Consider the following 25,259-nt stretch of genomic DNA (forward strand, 5'->3'; position numbering starts at 1 on the left):
GCTGCATGCCTGCAGTTTCATACTAGTTACACACCGACTTGACCTTGAGATAAGAAAACCCGTAGAACAAAAGCCTGAATGTCAAATGTGAAGTATTTACAACTCTAGGGATTAACCATGTGAGTCTCTCTAGTGCATTTATTCAAACTTTTTACACTGCAAATTGATCTGAACAGGGATTGTCTTCTTTCTGTGTTTATGCATTATCTACCTCAACTGTGGCTGTTGAGAAGTATCATCATGTAAGTACTTACTCTTACTACTACTACTACTAACAACAACAATGATAATTCACAACAATATTATACTTTGACACTGAATATTAGTATATTGGATCGCCCAATGAAAAAAGAATCTTATTTATCAAATCTATCCAGTTTGCTACATTTTATGATAATAGTGTGGCACATTCTACATGGTGATATGACTACAATTTGAAATATTCTATCATGTAGCAGTGATACATGATTTGCACTATATCAAACATTTGTATTTGTCTGATCTTAAGTTACAAGCCTGAATGTCACTTCCAAGTTAGTTTAGTCAACTAATAGGAACAAAACTGTAGGAAATCTTCAGAGATACAGAGTTTAAAATAGGGGGAACAAGATAATCCTAGAATTCTTCAAGCCTGTGAAAATACTGGTCTGGAGGCAAGAATTTTTAATAAATCTATTGAACTCGAGGTGGCACATTGTGATTAGAGAATAGAAAATGCAATACCAATATATAAGAAAAATAGGGGGGAAGTAATTTTTGCAGCAATCTGATCATTAGTCTGATCTCAGTGGTATGCAAGATTTTAGAACAAATATTGCAAGAAAGTTTTAGAATTAAATGGAAACTGGAAAAAAATGAAACACAAATTTTACAAAGACATACCAGAGTAAGCTGATATTTTCCTTTGATAATATATTTTCTAATCAAGGGAAAGTATCTCTCAATTTTAGTAAAGGATTTAATATGGTGCCATATATATATATGGGAAACAATTAGTAAAACTAGAAAAGATGGGAATTAGTACCAAAACAGTACGATAGATAAAATGAAGATGACAATAGTTGTGGTATTAATGAAATGTGGGTGATGTTACTAGTGGAGTTTCTCATGGATCAGTCTTGAGATTGACATTTAATATTTTCTTAAGTAACCTTGGCGCAAAATATAAGGGTGCTAATGACATTTTTTTCAGCATACAAAGTTACAAGACAGTGTAACTAGTGAGGAGGATCAGAATATCACACAGGAAGAACTGGATTACCTCAAAAACTGGAGTAATATAAAAGAGATTAAATTTACAGCCACAAAATTGTGCCACTTCTATGTGTTGCAGTGCATACCCCTGTATGTGCCTGTTGTTGCAGGCCATGCCCTGCTCCTCCCAGCTTCTGGCCAGGGAGCAGGAGGGGAACGACTGGCTGGGGCACAGGTTGCCTTAGTGCAGAGCTAGGTGGCAAGCAGCCCCCAGTCAGGGAGCAGCACTTGGCGACAGCAGAGAGTGCCTCAGCTTGGGGGCTCTGCAACATGTGGAGCTGGGGGAGTAGGCAGCCCTGGCCTGCCTGCTCACCTGTCTCTGCATTTGTCCTGCCACATGCTATTTTCATGGGCGTTGCCCTGCTTTTTTCCTACTTTTTTTTCCTACCAGATATCAAATTTTGCCTCATGCTGCAAATTAGGGGTACTGCACACAGTTTAACATGCATGCAGTTTGTGGATGTGACCTACTAGTGCAAAGTTCACTAAACTAGTAGGAACTAGTAATTAGTACAGCTCCCGATTTGATTCTCCAGTGCCCAATTCGATACCCCCAGCTCCCAATCATTCCCCCCAGCCCCCGCGGCTTCTTCTGGGGCTGCCAGCACTGCCTGTCTTGCCCGGGTGCAGGGGCAGCTGGGGGAGCAGCTGGACAAGCTGCAGCGTGAGCTGGCAGCCCCAGGAGAAGCCGGGGGGAGGGACTCAAGGGAATGAACGGGGGCTTCCTCCTAGCTCCTGGTTTGATTCCCCAGTTCCCAGTTTGATCCCCCAGCTCCCTGATCATTCACCCCAGCCCCCGCAGCTTCTCCCAGGGCTGCCAGCACTGCCTGCCTCGCCATGGGGGGGCAGCTGAGGGAGCAGTCAGACAAACTGTGGTTCTAACTGGGTTGCCCACAGCTGCTGCTGCTGGCACTGCTTGCCTGTATAATCTATGGCCGAATAAGATTAGGAGCTGAATATCTTTGGATTCAGATTTGGCTGAATTGAATAGGGACAGTGATTTGAATCACCAAATCGAATCAATATCCCTCTCAATCCAAATTCGAAGCAAATACTTTCTGCTTTGCGCAGGCCTAATAATTAGCTTGCCCCCCCAAACTAATAAGCCTACAGGGACTGCACCATAGACTTGGCTATACTATTTCCAGATTAAAAAGCAATCTGAGTGGAGCAACATGGGGTGTGCAAAGCAATTGATCTATTGGCATAGTAAATTTAGCAGGTAGGCATGGCTATAGTGCATCTGGCAGAGTAGATTTGCACTTTATAGACTCAGGAAATCAGATGTATAGCATACATTTTTGTAAGCAGAAGGTTTACGTTATCACATACTTTATCAGAAGAAGTTAACTTTAGGTAAGTTTACAGATGCTGATGAAGTAAGCCCTCTGCTTATGAAAGCTTATGTTATACCTGTCTGATTTAGTTAACCTACAAGGTGCAAATCTACCCTGCCTTCTACCTGACTTCAGCCTAACAGCTAACTACCTCTCTCTGCTCATGTGTAGTACACTAGCCAATCACAGTATATCTGTAAGCCACAGGTGCTACACTGTCATAAAAAAGTCAAGTGTGATCTTTGGATATAGTAGGCAAGGTGTTTTCAAAAAGGATAAGGAAATATTAGTGCCATACTATAAGGTGAAGCCTCATCTGTAACACTGCTTACAGTTCTGGCCATCCATGACTTATTTAAACTGGAACAGGTACAGAGAAAGGCTAGTAGGATGATCAAGGGAATGGAGGGAAAAACTTAAGAAATTAAACTACAAATGTTTAACCAGTAAAATGAGGGCAGCAAGAAGATATGATTGCTCTCTATAAGTATACCAAGGATAAAGAAGCTATTTAGGCTTATGGATTATGTTGGCACTAGAACAAATGGACACATTGTTAGCACCACTGCTCACCATGGTGTTTAGGATTGTTAAAACACAATTAACCCTTAAATAGAACATGAAATACAAACACAGTCAACTCAGTGTCCTAAAATCAGTCTAACTTTATTAGTACAATAAATATTATCTTAGCAGTTTCTATATTCAGAGAGAGAAAAACATTCAGTACAATAATCTCACCTGATCCCAGATGTTACTTTGCCCAACAAAAAAGATGGCCACTCAGTTCCTGAAAGCAAAGGGTGTGTCATTGGCTGGGACGGTCCAGACAGGTGTTGAAGGCTGGACTTATGATGATGACACACTTAACTTTCTTGCTGCCCCTTTTTTTGCTTTTCTTCAACTTCACTCCTTCAATGACTCTTTGCTTTTGGTCTGGTCTCTCTGCAGTCAGCATATTGTCCATATTTTATCCTGTCAGCATATTCCTTTGTTCAACAGACGCATCACGAGCATACCTCTTAATTTGGTCTTTTTCCACTGTCTTACTTTGGGCATTGTCCATTGGTCTCTCTTATCACCTTTCATTAACATAGCCAATCGTTTGTCACTCTGATTCAGCCAGTTATTGCCAAGTTCAGTTAATTTGAGTTGGTAACAAGGCTATTGCTATGTTATGTTAGAAGACCTTCTCACATGATAAAAAAGAAAAAATACAATATTATAAGCACTATGACCTCTAGGAAAAACAACTCAAGGCCAGCTGATAAACAACATAAAAAGTCCAGATAATAATGAGGCTATACAAAACTTATGCAATGATTAAATAAGGCTCAATATAAAAAAAGTTTAAACAATACTATATTTCACCACCCTATAAGCAGGTGCAACTTTAAAGCATAAAATATGACAAGCTACCCTAACACTGTGGTCCCCTGCTTTACCAGTGGCAGGTTGGAGTGTTAGGTCTTAGGTTTTGTGTCAGGATTGACTATGTAAGAGGTTAGACAATGGATTTGTCTAGGATGGTTTGGATAGGGATAATCCTGCCTCAGGCAGAGGGGTAGGACTAGATGACCTCTGGAGATCCCTTCCAGCCCTACTTCTCTATAATTCTAAGATTCTATGAAGTGATTGAAACCTACGTTCTAAGGTAGGGATACCTAGTTCTACCAATATGGCTAATAAATACACCATTGAGTGACAAGTTCCTGGATGGTGATGCATTTCATACATTCTGTTCATGTTTACCTGCCTTTCCTGAGTGTTGTAATGCCTAACTAATTAATGAATAATTATTAGGTCCTTGGATGTAAGATGCTATATAACATGTATAGTCTTATTTTATTAAGTATATCCCATATTCCTCCTCTTTAAAAAAGATCTTTTTAGTTGTGGCCGACTGGCAAAAATACAAATATAGTAGAATCTGGGGCTTAAGTATAATTGCTGCATTAAAAGAATTCCTATAGCTAGTGGAGAAGCTCAAGTAGGCAGAAATCTCAGGTGATTTCTATAGCAATATGAGGTAGGGCCTGTAATACAGAGAGACAGAAATACTATTTCTGTAACCCCTATAAGAGGAAAGGAAGCTACCTGACAGATGTACATTTACATGTTTTATTGCTGGATGCTTTCGGCATGCTATGCACGCAAGCTGTATAGTACTTCAGCTAATACAATAACAGCTCTTAATGGCATGTTATGAACAGTAAATGACAGTTATGGACAGGGAAGATGCTCCCAGCACTCAAAGACTAACTATTTTTGTGGCATAATTTTACAGTCACCCTGGGTAACAAGGCAAAAATGCTGCTCTGCTCTTAAAAGCTCTATTTTACATATATGTAATGGCTGAATAATGCTTAAAAAGAACAATTAGGATGGACCAATGAGGCTGTCTCTGTCTGTCTGTCTGTTCATCTGTCTGTCTATACACTCTTTCATTATTTTCATGTGCTTCATGATCTAGGGTATGCTCTACAAAGTTCAGTGTGAGCTTCGATATATATGGGCGTAAGCACACCATGAAGTTAGCCAGATCTGAATATCCTCCTTGGATGGACTTTTTAACAGAAAAGGGGCTTCCAAGAAAGAGATCTTGTGATTAGGTTAAACTGAAGACCTACACTTGATGCATGCTTGCAAGTTCCATAAGAGTTGATCAATTTTAGGATTAGATTGTACATTTTAGGATCAGGTTTTGAGGTCTGGGTGGGATAAGCTTAAGTGATCAAAAAAAAAAATCAATTTATATTGGTAAATGGATTTTGTCTGGATTGTCCACAAAATCCAACTCCAGTTTAAGTGAAGCTCAGTCCTCAGTAATCCTAAAAGGAATACATGGGAATGAATCTTTAAGGGAATAGCCAAATAGCCAAAGAGAAGCCTCAATTGGTACACAAGGTTTGAAGCCAGTTCCAAACCTTTTTGGGTAAACTGGGTGACACTGTTCTTCTTCCAAAAGCATTTACTATTTTAAAAACAATGCAGAGCAAAAATAAACTTGATGCATGATTTACATTTTAATTTATTGAAAACAAAATGCCCAAGAGCAGACTGCAAAGCAATGGATCTGTATGAACACTGCAGTTCATTTTTCTTTTGGAGAAAAGAACAACATTTATTAGTGTGAGAAAAAAAAAAGATTTTCAGCAGTGTGAGTTTTCTGTCATCATCATTTTCCTTTGACTGCTTTCACTAGTACCACAGTGGTCTTCACTAGTAGCATGAAGACCGCCGTGCCATTGTGAATATCTCTACAAAAGATTCCTGCCACTTCTAGCCTTTGATGCAGCAATGTGAATTTTTTTGTAAACAAAAATGAGAACGGACTCTGAACCATAATTGAGATGAAGCGCTACTTGAACCAATTAAGTTCTCTCATGTAAAGGATGGCTCAACATCCCTACCGCTTTTGGAGTGGCTTCAATATGCTACCCATAATTTTTCTCCCCTTAGGGTCCCTTTTACAATTTCTTTCAAGTCATTTCCCTACGACCTCATTGCACGGAGAGTTTGAAACATGCCATGATATTTTGATAAGTGATGCTTTGTAAGCAAAAACTAAGAAATATCTTATCAGAACTGGCAACTCTCACCTAGAACTGATCAGCTCTGGAATATTTCTTGAATGAATAGAAAAAAAGCCTACCTTCATTAGTCTCACTTTTACAGGGAAATTTTCTCACACAGAGGACTTATTAAAAACCTTTCCTTTCAAAAAAGCTATCCATAAAGTGCATGTTTAGCAGAATAATATTGTGATCTCTTATTACAAGAATATATCATGCTATTTTTACAAGTACAAAAGTGTGTTATGAAACTGGAGACCATACACATAGAAGTCAGAGCCTGTAAGTCCTGTGATTATTATTCTAAACATTAGATTACAACCTACTATAGTCAAGCATGTCCATTTTGGTACCTGTGCTCTTTACATTGCTGGCTCCATTAGTTGCAAAGCCACAAAAAAATATTTCTGCTACCTGGAGATGGGAAAGTTCAACTTGTTTATTTAAAGGAAAACATATTATGACTTATATTTTCCACACTGAAGCAAACTGATAAGCTTTGAAACAGGAAATCCTCTCAAGCTAAGAGTATGACAAGGAATATTTTCTTAAGATGTAACCTTCTTCTTTAGCATATATATAAAGGAATAGCTACTAAAAATATTGTATATCTATTGGATGCTTAGAAAGTGTGTTTTCAATTTCCCCCACCAAAATTATATTAAAGGAGAGAAAAAAGAAACAGCACAAGAGGTTTAGGATCTTTAGAGGCAGCATTTCAGGAGTTTCAGCCGTTCAGAATCTTTCAGAACGTCACAGCAATGAGTCATGAAACGTGGTTGTGAAGTAGCCAGAGGTTCAAGCGTGTTTGAATCCGGTGTTCTTGTTCAGACAATTCTAATAATCAAGGGGACAATGAGTCCAATAATATCGTCATCATCAAAGGGAAAATGGGTTCCATTCAGAAATAAAATATCTGAATCTCCATTAAGAATGGAGGAACGTGGCTCATCACTCAGCAATATGTAACCCACCAAAAATTACTGGAAAAGAAACAAAATGTACCTCATCAGAACATTGTCACAGATGCACTCTGGGGCAAACTATCAAGAAAGGCATTTCAGATACGTAAGTTCACAGGGAAACTGTCTTTCTACTAATTCTCAGAACTTCTCTCTCTGCTTTCTATGACACGGCAAGTTGGAATGATAACGAAATGATGCAGGTGAGCTCTACACCCAGATCATACACAAATACACTCGTGTTCCTATTTTTGTATTGCCACTTAGTGTAAAACTGATTAGAGAAGGGAAAATACTCTAAAAAACTACAAATATGCATTCTTAATTTCTTAAAGAATGGATTTGCTGTGTCTGTGTTTGTATCTCTTTTATGGAATTTGATTTGTTATTTATGTGCATAAGCATTCACACAATAAGTGCCTATTTATTTCCTTATGTCAGTCAGAAATAATACCACGATTTACTAGCTAATTGCAATTATTTAACTCATCTTAAAGAGATGGCAATAAATACTTGCAAAGAATTGTTTGCAATAAATCCAGAGTGAAAAATATAAAAAATCCAACAAATATGAATAAAGAGTACATTTGAAGAAACTGATACCTAAGGAAAAGAGTAAATTCATTGGATGAAATTCAAATATTTTTTTCTTTTAAAGAACTTTTAGAAAGTATATTACCCCAATTTTCTGTCTGCAGCACTGATATCCAAACCCTCAGAGGTATTTCAATGCATAACTCCAGTTTCATGGAAGTTAGACACTTAAATAGACGTTCTACATCTCAGCAATTTCTTGTCAGCTTTGTAACAACCTCTAGAGACCCAGGAGAGTGCTATAAGACTTCCTATTTGGGCAGGCATTTAGCAAATAAAGGCAGGCTGAGTTACTGTTTCAGGGGTCTCTCTTTTATGTGGATTTTCTAGTTCTTGTTTAAGTTGTTCTGTTCTCTTATTACACTCCTGTTGTATAAGTTATTCTGTACTCTTATTGTAGCCTTCCATGACCCTTTTTGGGAAAGATGGCATATAAATCAAATAAATACTGTATTTACTCAAATCCAAGAACAGACTTTCCTCCCAGTCACCATAGGGAAAAGACCCCCTCATTTTAGACTTGAGTACCAGCCCAGGGCACTCAGTGTCTCAGCTCTGGTTTCAGCCTCAAGCCTGGGTGTAGCAGGGGTGAGGGCATGCAGCTAATCCAGCTAAAGTCATCTTGTATTTGGGTAAATATGGCGAGCAAGTAAATAAATAAACAGAGGCCTGAAGAAGTGTACTATGATACCTGAAAGCTTGCCTATGTCTGTCCCAACCACACAGTTGGTCCAATAAAATATATCACTCACAAGAATTCTTACTTCTCTCTCAAATAAATAAATAAATAACCTTAAGGTTTCCATATATTTTCTGATGTGACTCAAAGGGTCATGCTACCAGATGTGTATGTCAGGGAGAAAGATAAATTCTTTCTAGATTTTTCCTCAACAATTCCTTGGATTTTGTTGCTGTCCCTAAGGAAATGGTCCTCACATTTTTCATGCTGTGGATTACACCCATTAGAGAGATGGTCTCATGAACCACCTTACCTTCCACTGCAATTACTCCCCTTTTTTGATCACACATTATGACTGTGACAATCAGAATAATTGTTTTAACCTGTTTTTTAATTAAATAGAACAAAGAGAACCAGTTCTATGTGACCAGCCAGTTCCCCACAGGCCAGTTCTAGGAAAAATGGGATAATACACTTGATACTAACTTTTCAGAACATGTGAGAACTTAGAATTTTTTTTTAATCACTATTATTGATTGCATAATAGAGAGAAGAAAACAAATAAACTCCAATATAATACTATCCTCCAGAGTAGCAATAGAACGCCTGATAAGCTTACAAGGCAATTACTCTATATTGAAAGCAATCCTTTTTGCAGGGATGTCCACAGAAACAGAAAAGTTCTCTTGGAAACCATTTGATATTTACCTAATGTTATTTTCTCCTAATTATCTGGTTGTGAGTGGTGTAGATCTCTCCCCCATAGTATATCTAGTCTGAGCAGAATCAGCTCCCAAAAGCTGAAGGAAAACCCAGGACACCTGGAGTCATCTTTGAAACCCAGAACATCCATTTTGAAGCCAAAAAGCCCTACACTGTTTGCCCCTAACACTTCCCTATCCCTCAAATCCCTCCACTCCCACAAAAAAGATGTAAGAGGATATAGCATTGGATAATGGCAAAATATGGAAGAGAATATTACTATAGTTAACTTTCAGAAATGCAAGAAAATCCTATTGGAGTTGCAGTGGGACACTACTGTGTTGTTAAGGTCACAATTCACAGTTTCAGTTCCATCTAACCTAAGGAACAGCTGCATCCCAACAGAAGGGCTTTTATAAGATAGAATGGAGAGAACAGCATGCCATAAAGCTACTGTTTCAGTTTTCCACATTTCCTTAGCTGGATCACCTGGTTGCCAAGTTTCCTTGTGAAGATAATCAATGAACCCTTTAAAAAGTTGTTACCTTATGTCCTACTGTCTAAAGCACAGATATAGATCACGAATAGTGTGATACAAGTATAACAATATCTATGTATAAAGGGCCTAGTCCATCTGTCTGTCCATAACGCTCTTTAAGGGCACTGGGAGTCCAGTGCAGTGGGGAGGTCAGAGTGAGGGGCCAGCTGAGGAAAAGTGGGAGCTGGGCTCCTGGCTACTGGGAGAAGACAATTAGATGCACAGCACCATCAAGAAAGTAGTCTCACAGTAGCTGGGAGCCCGGCTCCCGCTTTTCCACAGCTGGCCCCTCCCTCTGCCCTCCCTGCCACACTGAGCTCTTGGTGCCCTTGAAGAGCATTATGGGCAGACAGACACACAGACAAACAGACTAAGCCCTGAGGACCAAGCTACATGAAGAAGGTGATTGGACTTGAGGAAACATCAAGAGACCCATGCAAATGAGTTCCAAGAAGAGGCTACTATGAGAAGACAATTAGATGCACAATGCCATCAAGAACACCGTGCAAATGAATCGCAAGAGGAGGCCGCTGTGAGAAGACAATTAAATACACAATGTAATCAAGAAAGTCATGCAAATTAGTTCCAAGAAAATGCCACTGTGAGAAGACAATTAGATGCACAATGCCATGAAGAAAGTCGCCATCAAGAAAGTTGCTGTTGTTGATGGGCAATTTGCTAGTAAAAGTATAATGTGCATTAGATTTTGTATATATTCATCTGAAATCTTATAAAACTGGGCATTCTTATACTCTCTGTTCTTAAGAATTTCTTTTAGAAAGTATTTATAGCTTAGTCAAACTTGAGTGACAAAACCTCTTCTGGAAATTTAATTTGTCAGCATTCTTTAGATCTCTTCCAGCATAGCTACTTCTAGTACTCTGCATGGTTTGCTACAGTGAGAGATTAATAATCAGTTTTTGATGAAAAAGTCTCACACTTCTTCTAAAGTTAGTAGTTTTAATGGTCTGTTCCAACATGTTCTATCAATAGGGAAAGAAGGGAAATAGTTTCCTGTCAACCATGACATAGTGAAAGAATCAACTGGAAGAAAGATACCAAAAGTGCAATAAGCCCAGGGTCAGACCAAAACAGGGCAACTTTTTAGATTATGTTTTCTGGAACCATAAAGCTGGTGAGAGCTGCTAATTTGGCTATGCTGTAGACACACAGCATTGGCATGTGGGGTAATCATTATATAAAACTGCATCTTCGTGTGAAGCACCTGGAGCAAGCCACGTGAATGGAACATCTAAGATAAAGAATGCTTAAGACTAGGCAGAAAGAAGAGAGCAGCTTGCTCCCCACTAGCCCAAGTTTGGGCCCTGTCTATCTCAGAGTAGCAGCTGCAAGGACTAAATGTATCTCTTTTCTTCAATTCTTATCCATTTCTCCTTTAATAACTCTATGTTCCCTTTTCTTTTCTTTTTTCTTCATAGGAAAATAAAGGAAAAAGGTGAGGCTATGAAGGATATAATCCTTGTTGTTAAAAAAAAGGAAAAAAAGAGTAGCATTAAAAGTCAGTTATTTTGTCTCCTTTGCTTCCTGACAGGAGGTGCCATCATGCTGTACTGACAAAATACACTTCATCTATCAAAGAGCTGCAAAGGAAGGAGGAAAAATGGAGTGATGCCAGCTGCACAACTGGTACAACAGCCACTTCCTAAGCACTAGGGAGAATTCCTGGTTTTTTTTATGCAAAGGACCAGAAGAAAGATGGTTAGGAGGGGGCCTACACCATGCTTCCCTCTAAAATACCTGCGGAACACTGATGAGTAAGCAACACAGTGTAGAGTGGGATATGCAGAATGCAAAGGCAATTTAGAAGTTTATTTTCACTTACTAACCAGTATTTTCTGCCTTTCACAGATATCTCTTGTCTTCCTGTATTGTAAACTGCTTCCATATGGGTTAAAAGGAGGAGTTTGCTAACATAATAAACTACTTGAAAGCACTAAGAAATCAAAAAGCTGGTTTGTCTGAGTTCTTCTCCATGTCTTTTGGAAAAGAGCTCTCGTACCAGACAGTGGAATGCCCTGTAGGCTTTTCCATTGTTACAGTGGTGAAAAGGGTTTCTCATACCTGCAAGAACACTTTTTTTTTATTTAAAGGTATAAAAAATTGCTGTCCTTCATAATAAATTTAAAACTACTATGGCTGATGTCTCTGTCATGCTCTCACTTTTGTGGAGATAATAAATGCTCAACCCTGCCTCTCAGTCCACTTTGTCTCACCCAAATGGCTAAGGCAATGACATTCTAATAGGAAAAAGAGACTTCTTTGAGAGCCCTTATTAATATATAAAAGGCTATTTGCCCATTTGTCAAATTTTCAAATGCTTTGAACTTCTCTGCCTTGCTGTAATTCCATCGGCTGCAAAAGATTCAGAATCAGATGCATAGCATCCAATTCCTTTATCTGTGCTATTTAGACTAGAGGGGAAAAAACCCATACAAGCAGTGCAGAAGTAGTTCTGTCTGCTTTCACATGGTTATTGTTGCTAGGGTAACCGCTTCCTTGGTAATCCTTGTGTGCAGCGTGTCTATCTCACTTTCCATTATCATTGGCTCTTAGAGAGACAACATCACAGCATGGCATAAGGACAGGGGAAAGGATGAAATTGGTACACCGCACTTTCACATACTGTGCGTCCAAATATAAAGGCTTCTTAAATTGCCATAGCAAAAAGCACATAAAGTTATATATTGTTTAATTTTGTGTATTTTTATTTCTGAGAGCAGGAGATTGAAGATTTATGGAGCTCTGCAGACTGCACCTAGCAGAGTAACAGAATTGTCAAAAATCAGATCTGTAGTAAAAACATCCTATCTTTGTATAACATCCTTCATGTCTCAGGGCACTGTACAATTATGTAACAATTTGAAATGGGCCTCAGCTACAGCCCTGGATCCAAATGCTTCTATGCCACAGGCCTTTTTCTCTATAATGAGCTGAACCAGAACCTCATATCTAACTACTGTGAATTTGGGGAAAGTCTGAATCCAACAGAGGCATAACAGGGTAGTTCTACGCCCTAGGCAGTGGCAACAAATGGGGCAGCAATAGCTCCTGGCAGCAGTGGGGCTGTTATTTATATGCATGCCACCCCCACCCCCTCTGCTCCAAGTCAGCACCCAAGACTGCTGCCCTAGATGTCTCCCCTTAGTTAGGCTACTAGAATCAGGATCTGAACCCTGTGGCTGAGGCTAATTTACAGTAATAATATAGGTCTGTCTTATCTAAACATGTACTACTACTAATCACTGGTATTGTGGCTGTCACTAACAATATTTCTCAAGTTGGTATTTGAGGGGTTTAAATAAAATCTGAATTTTTTAGGTAGGATGCATGTAGCCTATTTCACGTATCTATATCATAGTCAGATTTTCCAACATCTAGCTTTCTTTAAAGTGTGTTTCAATGCCTCATGGCTGCACAGAAACCCTTGCAAATGTGAACTGATACAGCAATGACTTTGTGAACCTAAACACAACTTCAACCAGTAACTGAAGCCCCTAATTAATTTCATTAATGTATCAATGAAACAAAATATTAAAATACCACAAGAGTTTTATCATATTAAATGTGAAAAAAACCTTTGTTAATGTAATACAGTGGCTGAGACTTTAAAGAGACAACATTTAGGAAATTAAAAACTATATTTTGGGCCCTTTGCACCTACGTAGTAATCTAATATTGTATATGCTTCTAGTGATAATGTCTTTGTTTTGTATGTGCAATATGGCTGAATTAGAACTGTGCCCCATCTGGACCCATGCAGCTGGGAGCTGGGCCTGCACCACTGCTACTTCTCCCACCCCTGCACATCCTAGATGCAGTATGGTATGCTGAGGCCGGGCTGAGGGGGGCAGGGGGACAGGAGTGGGGAGGAGTTGTAACAGCATGGAAGCAGCTTCCAGCTCCTTGGCCTCAGCGCAGCTACTCTCCACCCTCTTCCCAACCCCACCTCTGCTGGAAGCTGTGCTCACATTGCAACTGGGGAGCAATGGGAGGAGGAAAAAGAGAAGAAGGAAGTGGGGAGAAGCTGCAGCAGCGCAGGCACACCTTTCAGCTCCCTGGCTTTGGAACAGCTCCTTGCCGCTCAGCCCAAGTGGGCACAGACACAGACACAAGCACATGCAAAGTCCTGCAGCTCCGTGGATTGGATCCATGGGCTACACAACCCAGATCCAGTCAGTAGGCTTTATGTTTCCAAAACCTGTTGCAAGGCAATAACACTGAGTAGGATCTTACTGTATGGAAATTCTACTGATATCAGTGGATCTATCCACAAAGGCAGCCACTACTTAGTTGAAACAAAAGTGGCAAGGATCTGGGTTTAATGGCTTATTCAGTTTAAAAGCAATTAATTTTTAGACATGCCAAGGTAGAATATATACCACCCTGAGATAGTTTTACACACACTATATATATTACTGTAATAATTTTCTGTTGAAACGAGTACTTAGGTCTATAACGTGCAGTTTTAACAGAATGTTAAATTCGGAACTCCAGCATCTTACAGTTCTCAGAAGCATTAAATATACAATACCAAGGCAAAAATAAAATCACTTTAATGTGGACTGTTGTAATAGATTCTGTTAAAAGTCTCAGGGTGTTCTTTCTTGAGGCTCCAGAAAAAGAACATCAACAACTTTCATCAGCACCTCTCTCTACTTTTTCCCTAAGACTAAACTGTTATCTTTGCTTGCCACATGGCATAAGCTAGAATCTGCATTCATTGCATGGTCCCACACTGCTGAAGTCAAGCTACTGACTTCAGTGTGAGCAGGATCAGATCCTTAGATTCCAGGATGATAGGTATCTTTGAAGCATCTCTACAGGTAATGCAGAATCAATGACAACTGTTTGGAAAAATAACTCTTCTGAGCTTCCATACGGTATTAAAATACACATAACATTAACACTGCTGCGCGTTCTCCCATCTAACAGTGAAAGGATGGCTCTATGTATGGGTACTTTAGGAACTGTAAACATACCTTTCCTTTGGTCTATTTGCATTGTTCTGTATCATCTAGATAGAAGCTTGCCTACTGCACGTTTCATCTTTTTATTTCAATATGCTTATGAGGAAACCCTCATTATCCTCTTTTCACAAAAGAGGAGTGATGTGACTAAGGTTAACCAGCCAGTCAGTGGCATAGCCCATGTCTTCTCACTGTCAGGATGCTGAATTGTGGTTTTGGAATCAGTAGTTTCCTCATACCAAGACTGACACTAAGACCACATGGGGAACTGTTAGGTTTTAGTAATCAGGCTTTGTATGTTGCATAGTCTTATGTAAATTGTAATTTGAGCAACAGAACTGAATATTTAAGCAAAAAAGCAGAAGCACTTTATTCAATATGTTCTGTAGGCAAGAAATAGAAACCACATTACCTTCCTTCATACCTACCTCTTCATCCTCTACAGCCTCTTGAGCAAAAACAACTTTATCCTTTCTTACATATTACTGGGGGAAAAATCCTGTTGAGAAATATGTTGAAGACATAACCATGGCAACAACAGCACTACCAAGAGCACAGTTACATGTGAATCTTACTGTAATGAAGACTGGGAAAATGCATAAAGCTGTTTTATAGAGTGTAAGGTTCTTGAGATCTAAGAGTGGGGAAACATTATCAACAGACAGTCAGAATCCAATCTGGCTCACACCGAAGGCAATGAGAGTTTTTATTCTGAATCTAAATAATGGGCTATTCACTCAGCCCTAGCCTTTATTAGGAGAAATACTTCCCAGCTACCAGAAGAATACCAGCTATCATGATTATTTTAATTTGACAAAGAAAAAATAGAGCAATTGTTGAGTCCCACATCACAGGTCTTATCATCCACGATGCTGAGAGACACAAAAAAAAAAAACAAAAAACGAACATAAATTCAGATCAAGGCCAACAAGGGTGAATGGCTGGGAATGGAGGGCTACAATCTCCACCTGTAAGGCACTTGAGTTTTCTGGCCAGCCAAAGGAAAAATCTTGGTCTTGTCACTCTCCATAGCATTTGAAACGCATCTTTCTCTTTCAGGGGGGATCCATGCATAACAGTGCCATTTATCAGAAGGCCACATTTCTCTTTCTACCCAAACTTTAAAACCTTTGGCTCTCCTTCCAATCCATTTCACCTCCAATTACTGAGCTGACTTTCCCCTTCTCAGATCAGATCCTGATGCAGTTCCCTGTCAAACTCCTACTGTTCTGCTATCTTCTGTCACAGGATGATCTAGGTGAAATACTGTTCTACTCACAAATTCTGTGCAGGTGAATCTGATGGGAGCATACTCCACTTCTTACCACCTATTTCTTTCTGCTTCTGTAGACTAAATCCACAAATGGTTGCATAGTTCCCTGGCCAGAGGGACATACAGCCCTAGATATCTGGAATGTATTTATAACTCAAGGCAATTTTCCTAGGAAACAGCTTAGCAAAACTTTTATTCCCTGTTGGATGGGAAATAATTCAGGTACCACATTTTCAAAGGCCTGAGCAGTTGGATAATTTTTATTATCTCACAAGTTTGCTCTGCTATTTCACTACTCGCATAATTCTGAGCAAATATTCTAACGTGATTCTTAATGGCAAAATAAAACATCTTCATAGTCTGCAAACTTTTATGCTTGATTGGCTAGAGCAATTGATTAATAACTTTTACAGCTAGTTATGAAAATAAGATGATACTACTAGTAAAATTAACACTGCATTTCTAATTCCCTTTCCTCTGAACAATTTGCCCAACAAGCAGTTCTGCAGTCCATAATTAAGTTGTTGTACTTTTCAGTTTTAGATTTCAGTTTCAAGTTTAATTTTCAGTACTCGTAGTGCCTGTCCGATTCATATAATAAACCACATTTATATCTGCTCTGCACTTTGTATATTAATATAATTGTGGATGATAAAATTTTAAATAGACTGTGTTGCTTGTGTTACAAAAATTAGAACAAGTTAATGTTATTTTTTTTAAAAAACATCTTGAATTGATGAGGAGAGTATCTCAAGGCTAGGGACAAACATTCAAATTGAAGATAATACATCTTGTAAAATGCATTAGAAGAGAATTAAAAGGTGCATAGCAGTTGACACATGGTAACTGTTTTCCTACTTGCTCTTGCCCATAAGTGAACAAAAGCTAAACACAGAGCTTACCCATAGTAAGTAAGTGGTTTAGCTTTAATTTGCTATTAGGTAAGAGCAGGGACATGGACAGTTACTGAATGTCAGCTGCTCCATAGTAAGTCCCTGCCCTCTTTTTAGCTTGCTGCAGTTTGATCACTTGTCTATAACCCTAGACCAGTGGTTCTCAACCAAGCTGTTGTGACACCCCAGTGCTGCAGAATACTTTCAAGGATGTCAGAGCACTAGCACTGACATGTCATTGGCAGAATTACCCTGCATGCCTCTGTTTTTAAGAGGCATGGCACAACAACTTGTTGAGAATCACTGTACTAAAGCATATGTCAGCAAATCAGTGCTTAATTTTTTGTTTTTTTTGGCAAATAAAATCGCATTAACCAAGTGACACTATTACTTGAATCAGAAGGCTAGGGGCAGACATTCAAAAAGCCTGAGGTTGAACTGATTCAATCTTTTCAGGTTACTCTAACCTTTATAGATTGAACAGATTTGCAAGTGGAAAGGCATTCATTTTTGATTCATGGAGGTGGGGCTGTGCTGGGCCAGGCCTAAAGGGCAGGGCCCTTCTCAGCCAGTTGCGACTCCATGACAGCTGGGCCCAGCAGCATGGGTAGCAGCTGACCAGGCAGCAGGCTACCTGGGCTGGCTCAGAGGCGTCGCTGGGCCCAGAGCCTGGCAGCTACTGCTGTACCCCCTTGTGCAGCACCCAATGGCTGCAGCCACACCACAAGTTGTGTGCTGGCTGGGGCTGGCAGAGCTGTTTTACCCCGCTCGCCTCCAGCTGCCGCTGCCACAACAGCCCCAGCCCCTGTCGTGCCACTCTGGGTGGACAGGTGGGAAGCTTGAACCTGGTGGCTTTTGCCCAACGCATGGAGCTCTGGCTCCAGCTCCCAGGCACCTTCTACCTGCTCTGTCAGCCTGGCGTGACGAGCAGCCCCTACAGGTGGGTGGAACAGGTGGAAGGTGCTGGAGCTCCATGCACTGGGCAGAAGCCGCTTGGCTCAAGCTTCCACCTTCCTGGAACAGCGCTGCACGGTTTGGCAGGAGCAGGAACTGCAGCTGGAGGTGAGCGAAGCAGAACAGCCCTGCTGGGCCCAGCCAGTACGCAGCTTCCCCTCGCCTCCAGTGGCTCTGCCTTCTCCCACTCCTGTCCCTACTACACTGCTCCGGGCAGTGGGGAGAGGGGGAGTTGGAGGAGGGGAAGCTTCGGCCCAGTGCATGGAGATCTGGCTCCAACTCTTGGCTGCCTTCCACCCGCTCTGCCTGCCTGCATGGATTGCTCATTGCGTCAAGTGGGCGGAGTGGGTGGAAGGGGTTGGGGAACTGGAACCGGAACTGGAACTCCGGCGCGGGCAGAGGTCGCTGGGCTGAATCTGCACGACCTGGAGCAGACAGTACAGTCTAGCCCAGGGCTGGAAAGCATGCTGGGATGCTGGGGGACTCTCATTTAACTTAAACTAGGAAGGGGTCTGGGACAGAATTTTCATAAACTAGTTTGACCCAAATCAGTTAAGTCTGATACTACATTCAATCAGGCTTATCTTAAATCAGTTTTAGCCATTTTGAAACTGGTTTATGTGCAATGAACTTCTGTTCTGTTACAGGTTTAAACCAGTTTTTGATTACTCAAACTGGTTTATGTATAACTTCTGTCCCTAACCCTAATGTCTGTCAGGTTTGGAGGATTGGTCTAATTCATGGAGCTTTCTGTGAAGTGTCATGAGTTAGACTGGGGAGCTGCACTTATGTCTGCGCCTTCGGTTCCTCACCTCAGGTGATTCTTTGTACCCCCGATTAAAGTGCCTTTTGACTCTTTTATTAGTCTTCCTTTTCCCGCCCCCTCTCTTAAAGTAAATTTTGTTTCCCATTTGTTTTATACATTACAGACATTCTGATTTTTCCATATGAAAGTCTCTGGTCTCATGATGTTACAGTTATATGTACCTTTTAAGAAAATATTTAGAAATTCAGCCCATTTTTTTCAGATATTGTTTCTGATATATATATTCTTTAATATTCAGCAAGCTGGGACATTTTGAGCATAGTTTTTAGAATGCTAATCTCTGTTTCTCCTGACTTATAGTTATAATTTTGTTTACACTAAAGATGATTCCAGAACAATCCTATATATCTAGAGCAGTGTTTCTCAACCAGGGTACCACTAAATTTAGAAAAAGTATGGAGTCTAAAAAGGTTAAGAACCACTGCCTTAGTCTGTTTATTACAGATAAGCAGATCACAGGAGGTATTGTAATTAGGAACTAGAGTTTTTTGGTTCTATGCCTGGCTCTGTCTCAGACTTACAATGGAATGCTGGGCAAACTGCTTTTGACCAAATTGTCAAAACTGGCTTCTAAATCTTCTTGGGTGCTTGTACACATGGGGGGGGGGAAGGGAGTTATTCCCTTAAACTGAAACAGTGGGTTTTTAACTTTGTGGGGTTTCAATTGTGACCCACCGTTTCACATTAGGGGCGTCTGTTACAAGGCGCTTTTACACATGATGGTGGGACCATGTACACATGACAAAAAGTGACGAGAAATCATCATTTGTCAAATGTAATGGTGTCACCATATACACATACAAGATTATTTTTTGTGTAAAAATTTGTGTGTGGCAACTTAGACCATCTCTGATGTATTTTAGTTTGATCGGGACAAATTGTTCCATTGTGGATAAAAGAAATTGTGCACATGTACATGCCTGGCAGCTGGAGAAGGTGGCAGGGATGGTGCACGGGGCGCTGGAAGTTTGGATAGCCTTGAGGAAGCTTGGGCTTGGTGGGCTTCCAGTGCCCCTTGCACTGTCCCTGCCACCTTTGGCTACCAACACATCCAACCGCCCTGCTGCCACCTTCCTGCAAGGCTCCAGGGGCAAGCCAGCCCACTCCCAGGTAGTCCCAGGCAGCAGGAAAGTGGCGGGGACAGTGCATGGGGCGCTGGAAGCCCACCAAGCCCAAGCCTGCCCAGGCTTCCAGCACCCTGTGCACTGTTGGATCTGGTGAGTGCTGCCTGTGAGCTGGGGCAGCATTCATGCAGCTAGGACCCTGCTCAGAAGGCCCCAGGGGGCATTGCCATTGCAGAGGGAAGCACCGCCACCCCCCTGCCCCCCAAAAGATCAGGGGCTGCGCAACCTGGCAGCAGCTTGTGTAGGCAGGCTCCACTGAGGGGGAAAAAAAAGGTGGCAAGGGGCCTGCTTTTTTCTCTTTTTTTCCAACAGAGCCTGCCTGCCTCTCCCATAGCTGGGGGGGTGGTGGATGGCCCCTGAGTTATGGGGGGGCCCTAGTCCTTCCCTCCACAGCAGCAGCAGCAGCTGTTGGGGCCGCCTGGGTAGGGTGTTAGCTGTGCAAGTGCTGCCCCAGCTTGCCGGCAGCACCCACCAGATCCAACTCTTCCCCAAGCCCGTGTGCTGAAAGCCCACCTGGCGCTGCTTCCCACATGGGTTCTGGGAAGAGTTGGATCAGGCTGGTGCTACCTGCAAGCTGAGGCAGCACCTGCACAGCTAGCACCCTGCCTGGGCAGCCCTGGGAAGGGAAGGACCAGGGCCCACCCCCCGTAGCTCAGGAGCCACTCGGCCTGGCAACAGCTCACCCCCTGGCTGCAGGAGACCAGAGAAAAAAGAAAAAGAATCAGATCCCTTGCTGCTTTTTTTTCCCCCCCTCAGTGGAGCCTGCCTGTGCGAGCTGCTGTCAGGTCATGCAGCCCGAGCTGAGGGAAGGCCCAGTCCTTCCCACCAAAGTGGCAGCACCTCCTGGGGCCACCCAGGTGTGTTGCTAGTGGGCGGGTGCCACCCAGGGGGGTGGGCACTGCCACTGTGGAGGGAAGGACTGGGGCCCCCCACAGCTCAGGGGCCACTGGCAGCTCATTCCCTGGCCGCATGAGAGATGGGCTGGCTGCGCCAGAAAAAAAAAGAATCAGGTCCCTCACCATTTTTTTTTTGACCGGTGGAGCCTGCCCATGGTGGGGGAGGGGGGTGGGGGGGAAGTAAGCTAACAGCACTCCGTCACTGTTTCTACTTTGATTACAATAAGGAACCCTGAATGTGATTTTTAGATGCACTGTCCAAGGTACACTGCCAGGTAGTACAATTCCTGGTGATCTCTGAAAAAAATAATATCCTGTGTTTCTAATTGGTAAAATAAAGACACCCAAAGTGAATAGACACTTTTGAAAAGTACGTGCATTATCATCTCTGTACCTGTTTGTCCTTTCAGAAGTAGTATCAATAATACTTTACAAAAAGGTTGTGAGACTGGAAAGTATTTTTGAAATCTCAGATGGAAATAGAGATGCAAAATTATTATTGTATCCCATTGCCAAAACAATGCTGATATTCTGACAGAGTATTTATTTGTGACACAGTGTTCTCTCAGTAAATTGATTTGCTATTTATGTATACTTTTCCCATGACTATATATTTAATTATAGTAATTCCATGATCAAATTAGGCAAACAGATGCTGAAATGGATACACATTTATGATTCAGAAAATGAGATCACATTTTGTTGTACCAAATGATTAAGAATTAAAAAAAAAATGGATGTATTTTGATACAGAGAAATGACAACTTCTGACTACAGAGTTACTGGCAGCTGCTTTCTATTTAGTTTCAAGAGTGAGCATTTTCCTAACGTTAGACCATCAGAAACTACCTTAAGCTTTGATGTTAATCAATGGAAATGATTTATATGAAAGCAACAAAAGCAGGAAAATAGGTTTGGAAAATAAGACCTATGAAGAAATATTCTTAGCAGTAGAAAGGCTCAATCTAGAAGAGACCTAACAGAAACATAAGTGTCTACCAATACATACCAATTAGCTTCACTAATCGGAGAACAAAAAAAAAGACATTAAAATAAACAACAATAGGAAAAATATATGTTAATTATCCGGGAAAATAGCAACTGTAAGACTGGTGCAGCAACAGAACAAATCTCTAAGACAAGCCGTTAAATCACTTTCATGGAGATATTCATGGATAGACTATCCATCAATTTATGGGGTATGATTTAGCAATAATAATATCAACCCTGACATGATGCAGGAGTAGAGTCTAGATGCCCACTAGAGAACGCTTTCTTTTTGTATGTTTCTGTGAAAATTCACTGAGATTGATTTCGTTTAGTGTAACATAAATGATTCCTTGCCTCCTCCTCATTTTTGGCTAACTTGATTATTGCTTGATGTTGATGAATTATAGGATTTTATACCTAACATAAATGAAAACTAAACTGTGATATTTATTTGAAATGAGGGAATTTCTTTTGACATCAGCACATGTAATGATATTTTTAAAACTTTAAAAAACAGGAATCTGTGACTGATAGTAGGAGCTGTGTGTCTCTCTAGCAAAAGTGAAACTATCAAAGGACTTGATTTTATTATGTGTTGAATGTCTTTGTGACACCAGTGGAAGCTGAGGTTCTACTGAAGGCACTGGGCCATGAAGAGCTATTGAAAGGCAGTGAGGTCAATCTATACTTCCTGCCCCAGAGGCAGGGGGCTGGACTTGATGATCTTCCGAGGTCCCTTCTGGCCCTAATGTCTATGAAATCTATGAAAATCTAGAAATACTCAGTGGATATGCAGCATCTTGTAGCATCAGGTCTGTGATACAGGATTTTTTTAAATAAAAAAAATCCAACCTGAGTGCAACTATGGGCATAGGTTAGAGGATTGCAATATCTCTCTTTTCTACAATTTTCTTCGGTAAATTCCAGAAAAAGATCACCCAACTTACTATTTTTCAAAATGTGTGGTCTGTTTAAGAAAACAGACACATGACACATTTACTACCTATGTAGAGTAGAATGAAGTAGAAATGCAACATAAAGCCCTGTTATGTATCAAATCACTTGAAGCTAGGGTAAAGTTACTCCTTAAAATGCACAGTAATTTTGATTTATGAGAAAATGACTGTATAAATCTCTGTAAGGTAAAAATCTACCCTGCCTTCCGCCTGACTTCAGAGTAACACAGCTAACTACCTCTGTGCGGGGGGGGGGGGGAAGGGGGGGGGGTTGGGCGGGGGAAGAAGTGGTGTGTCTGGCTCCCTAATGGGTTTCAGCCCTGGTTAGCCCGTTGCTAAATGCAAACCAACTGCATCACCACCTAGTGGACAGGCACTGAAATAGCACCTGCTGTAGGCAGCTAGCTTGCGAGATCAGATGATGTGTGTTTGCTTCTTACTAAGGAATACATTTACTTTGAAGAATCTTCTTGTCTAGAGTACTTGATTAGAAATTGTGTCATGTCTACAGTCTAAGAGTATTAATGTTCTTTATGTCCTATCACGTATGGTAAAATACAATTCATTAATTAAGGAGCTTGTATTTGCAGACTCTGTATTTGTTTTGCTTTTTCTTTTGTGTTCTCCATTAGCTTTCTCTGGGCTAGATCCTGATTCCACTGCCTACCCTGAAGAGTAACTTAATTCATAAGAAGTGCCATGGAACTGTGGCTAATTGTGAAGAATGTTGCTAATTAGCATGAGGCAAGATATCAGAATCTGGAACTCTGATTTTTTTTCCTTTTTAGGCCGCATCCAGACAAGCACAGATGTTTGCTTCCCCAAGGACAAGAAGCCACAGCTACTTGTCCCTGGGGAACACCTGTGTCAAGCGTGCTCTGGCGTGTGGCAGGTTGCCCTAGGTGGATTAGGGGAGGCTGGAGCGGGAAACTGTGCTGGCCCAAGGAGGCTTATTGTGCTTAGTGTTGTCATTTCCTTTTATTCTGCCCCTCCCCTTTTCTCTTGATGTCTTTCAGAAGTTAGTATTTACCTGGCTGGAGAAGTGTCATTTTTCTCCTTGTATACTGTCATCTTTTGCTTCTTATGCTCCCACTGCACCTGGCATATCCATAGGATTATCCCAACCTTTTCGTTTCACTTGCCTGGTGGCTCTTCCCAGTTCTTCTCCTTGACTTCATTGAATTGTGCAAAATAAAATCTACTAAAACAGAAAAATATATTTTTGTTATTTTTGCTTTTTAATACAGATTTATCACATAAAAATCTATGCGTTGTAAAATTAGAACAACAGAAAGCTGAACTTCACAAGCTAAAATCTCCATAAAATAAGTATCACATGAATACAACCCAGTTTCTTCCTCAAGATCCTAGGGGAGAGGTGGGGAGTTCGGGGGGATGGGAAATAACAAAAAATGAAGTTTGGACTCTTCTATGTGAGTGTTCAAAGGTGGAGGCAAGGATGTCTTGAGGCAATATCTTCTATTGGACTGTGTCGTTGGGATAGCATTAGACAAACTTTCAAATGCCAGACATTCTCCTTCAGGCCTGAGCAGTGAGCGCCAAGGCAGCACAGTCAAAAGATGGATTTGACATTGCCAGCAGCTCTTGTGACAATTACTGCAGTTCTTAAAGCTTTGGCCAAGACTCAGGTCATGACAGGAAAAACCACTTAGAACTCGAGTTCCTCTTTTAGCCCCTGTAATTTCAAAGTCAAGATTCAAGAGTAAGAGACAAACCCTAGGAACCATGGGTTTCTTGTCTTACGCTCACAGGCCACGTCCAGGTGAGCGTGGGTGTTTGTCTCCCTGGGGACGAGCAGCAGTGGTGGAACGCCTGTGCCAAGCATGTGGCAGGTTACCCACAGGTCGGGGAGGGGCTGGCAGCTGCGCTGGCCCCACCAGCCTTACCTGGGGTCCCATGGCACTGCTGCAGCTGGGATCCTGGTAGGCAGCTGGAGCGTGGCTCTGGCAGGCCAGGCTCTGGTTTTGGGCAGTGCACACTGCTGCCACGTGCACTGCCCCGGTTTTTTTCCGTGCTGGTTTTTCTGACCCTGGGGTGAACCCTCCCTGCCCCTGCAGTGCGAGGAATGCCTGCACGTGCAGCATGTGGCGCCACAGAAGGTCTGTGTGGCCACACACCGACCGCTTGGCTGCACTCCTCTGCATGCGGCCATGAGGGTTGGAAACCATCTTGTCCGCTGGAGGTACCTGGGGTTTTTAATTGCCCAGGTGAGACCCCAACACCAAGGAAACCGATCCACGTTTTGTGGCACGTAATGGAGCTGGGATTTCACCCTTCCAGTGGCCACGCAGAAGCCGCCACGGTTGGGCAAGCACCTCTTTGCGTTGCACAGGGAGAGGGAGTGTGGACCATGGCAGAAGGAGGGGGGGACGAGCCTGCTCCTAGTTTTTCGGAAGGGACCGATCGCACCGCTCCTCAGCGCAGGTGCTTGGCGCAGCCTAGCTCCCTGCACCTCGCTCAGGCCCCTGCCATTTTAACTCGGGGTGGGTGCGTCTGCACACGCTGCTGGGAGCCCGCCCTGAGGGTCGGGAGCCACGGTGATCACCTAGAGTCGTCCCCCCCCCACCCGTTGGAGGAAGCTACAACTTCCAGCATGCCCCGCGCACACGCCGTTGCCGCACGGCATGCCAGGAAACGCCACGCCCCACCCCCTCACGACCTGCCGGGCGCACGGGGCATGCCAGGACTGCCTGCGGG

General features: G+C 41.8%; 2 long non-coding RNA genes across 3 annotated transcripts; one reads left to right on the forward strand and one right to left on the reverse strand.

Annotated features, from left to right (window-relative positions):
* Positions 1 to 105: 105 nt before the first annotated feature.
* Positions 106 to 11,782, forward strand: LOC109282142 (uncharacterized). Its single transcript, XR_002089024.2, has 3 exons — positions 106 to 242; positions 11,194 to 11,416; positions 11,511 to 11,782. It is a non-coding gene; the product is annotated as an uncharacterized LOC109282142 (long non-coding RNA).
* LOC109282143 (uncharacterized) lies at positions 3,233 to 25,113 on the reverse strand. Of its 2 annotated transcripts, XR_009461099.1 has the most exons (4): positions 24,449 to 25,113; positions 23,572 to 23,742; positions 15,058 to 15,128; positions 3,233 to 7,149 (listed from the first exon to the last, which is right to left on the reverse strand). It is a non-coding gene; the product is annotated as an uncharacterized LOC109282143 (long non-coding RNA). The 2 variants fall into 2 exon arrangements; XR_009461098.1 differs by lacking the exon at positions 15,058 to 15,128.
* Between the last annotated feature and the right edge of the window lie 146 nt (positions 25,114 to 25,259).

This window comes from Alligator mississippiensis, chromosome 3, assembly GCF_030867095.1.
Source record: "Alligator mississippiensis isolate rAllMis1 chromosome 3, rAllMis1, whole genome shotgun sequence".
Classification (NCBI taxonomy): domain Eukaryota; kingdom Metazoa; phylum Chordata; order Crocodylia; family Alligatoridae; genus Alligator; species Alligator mississippiensis.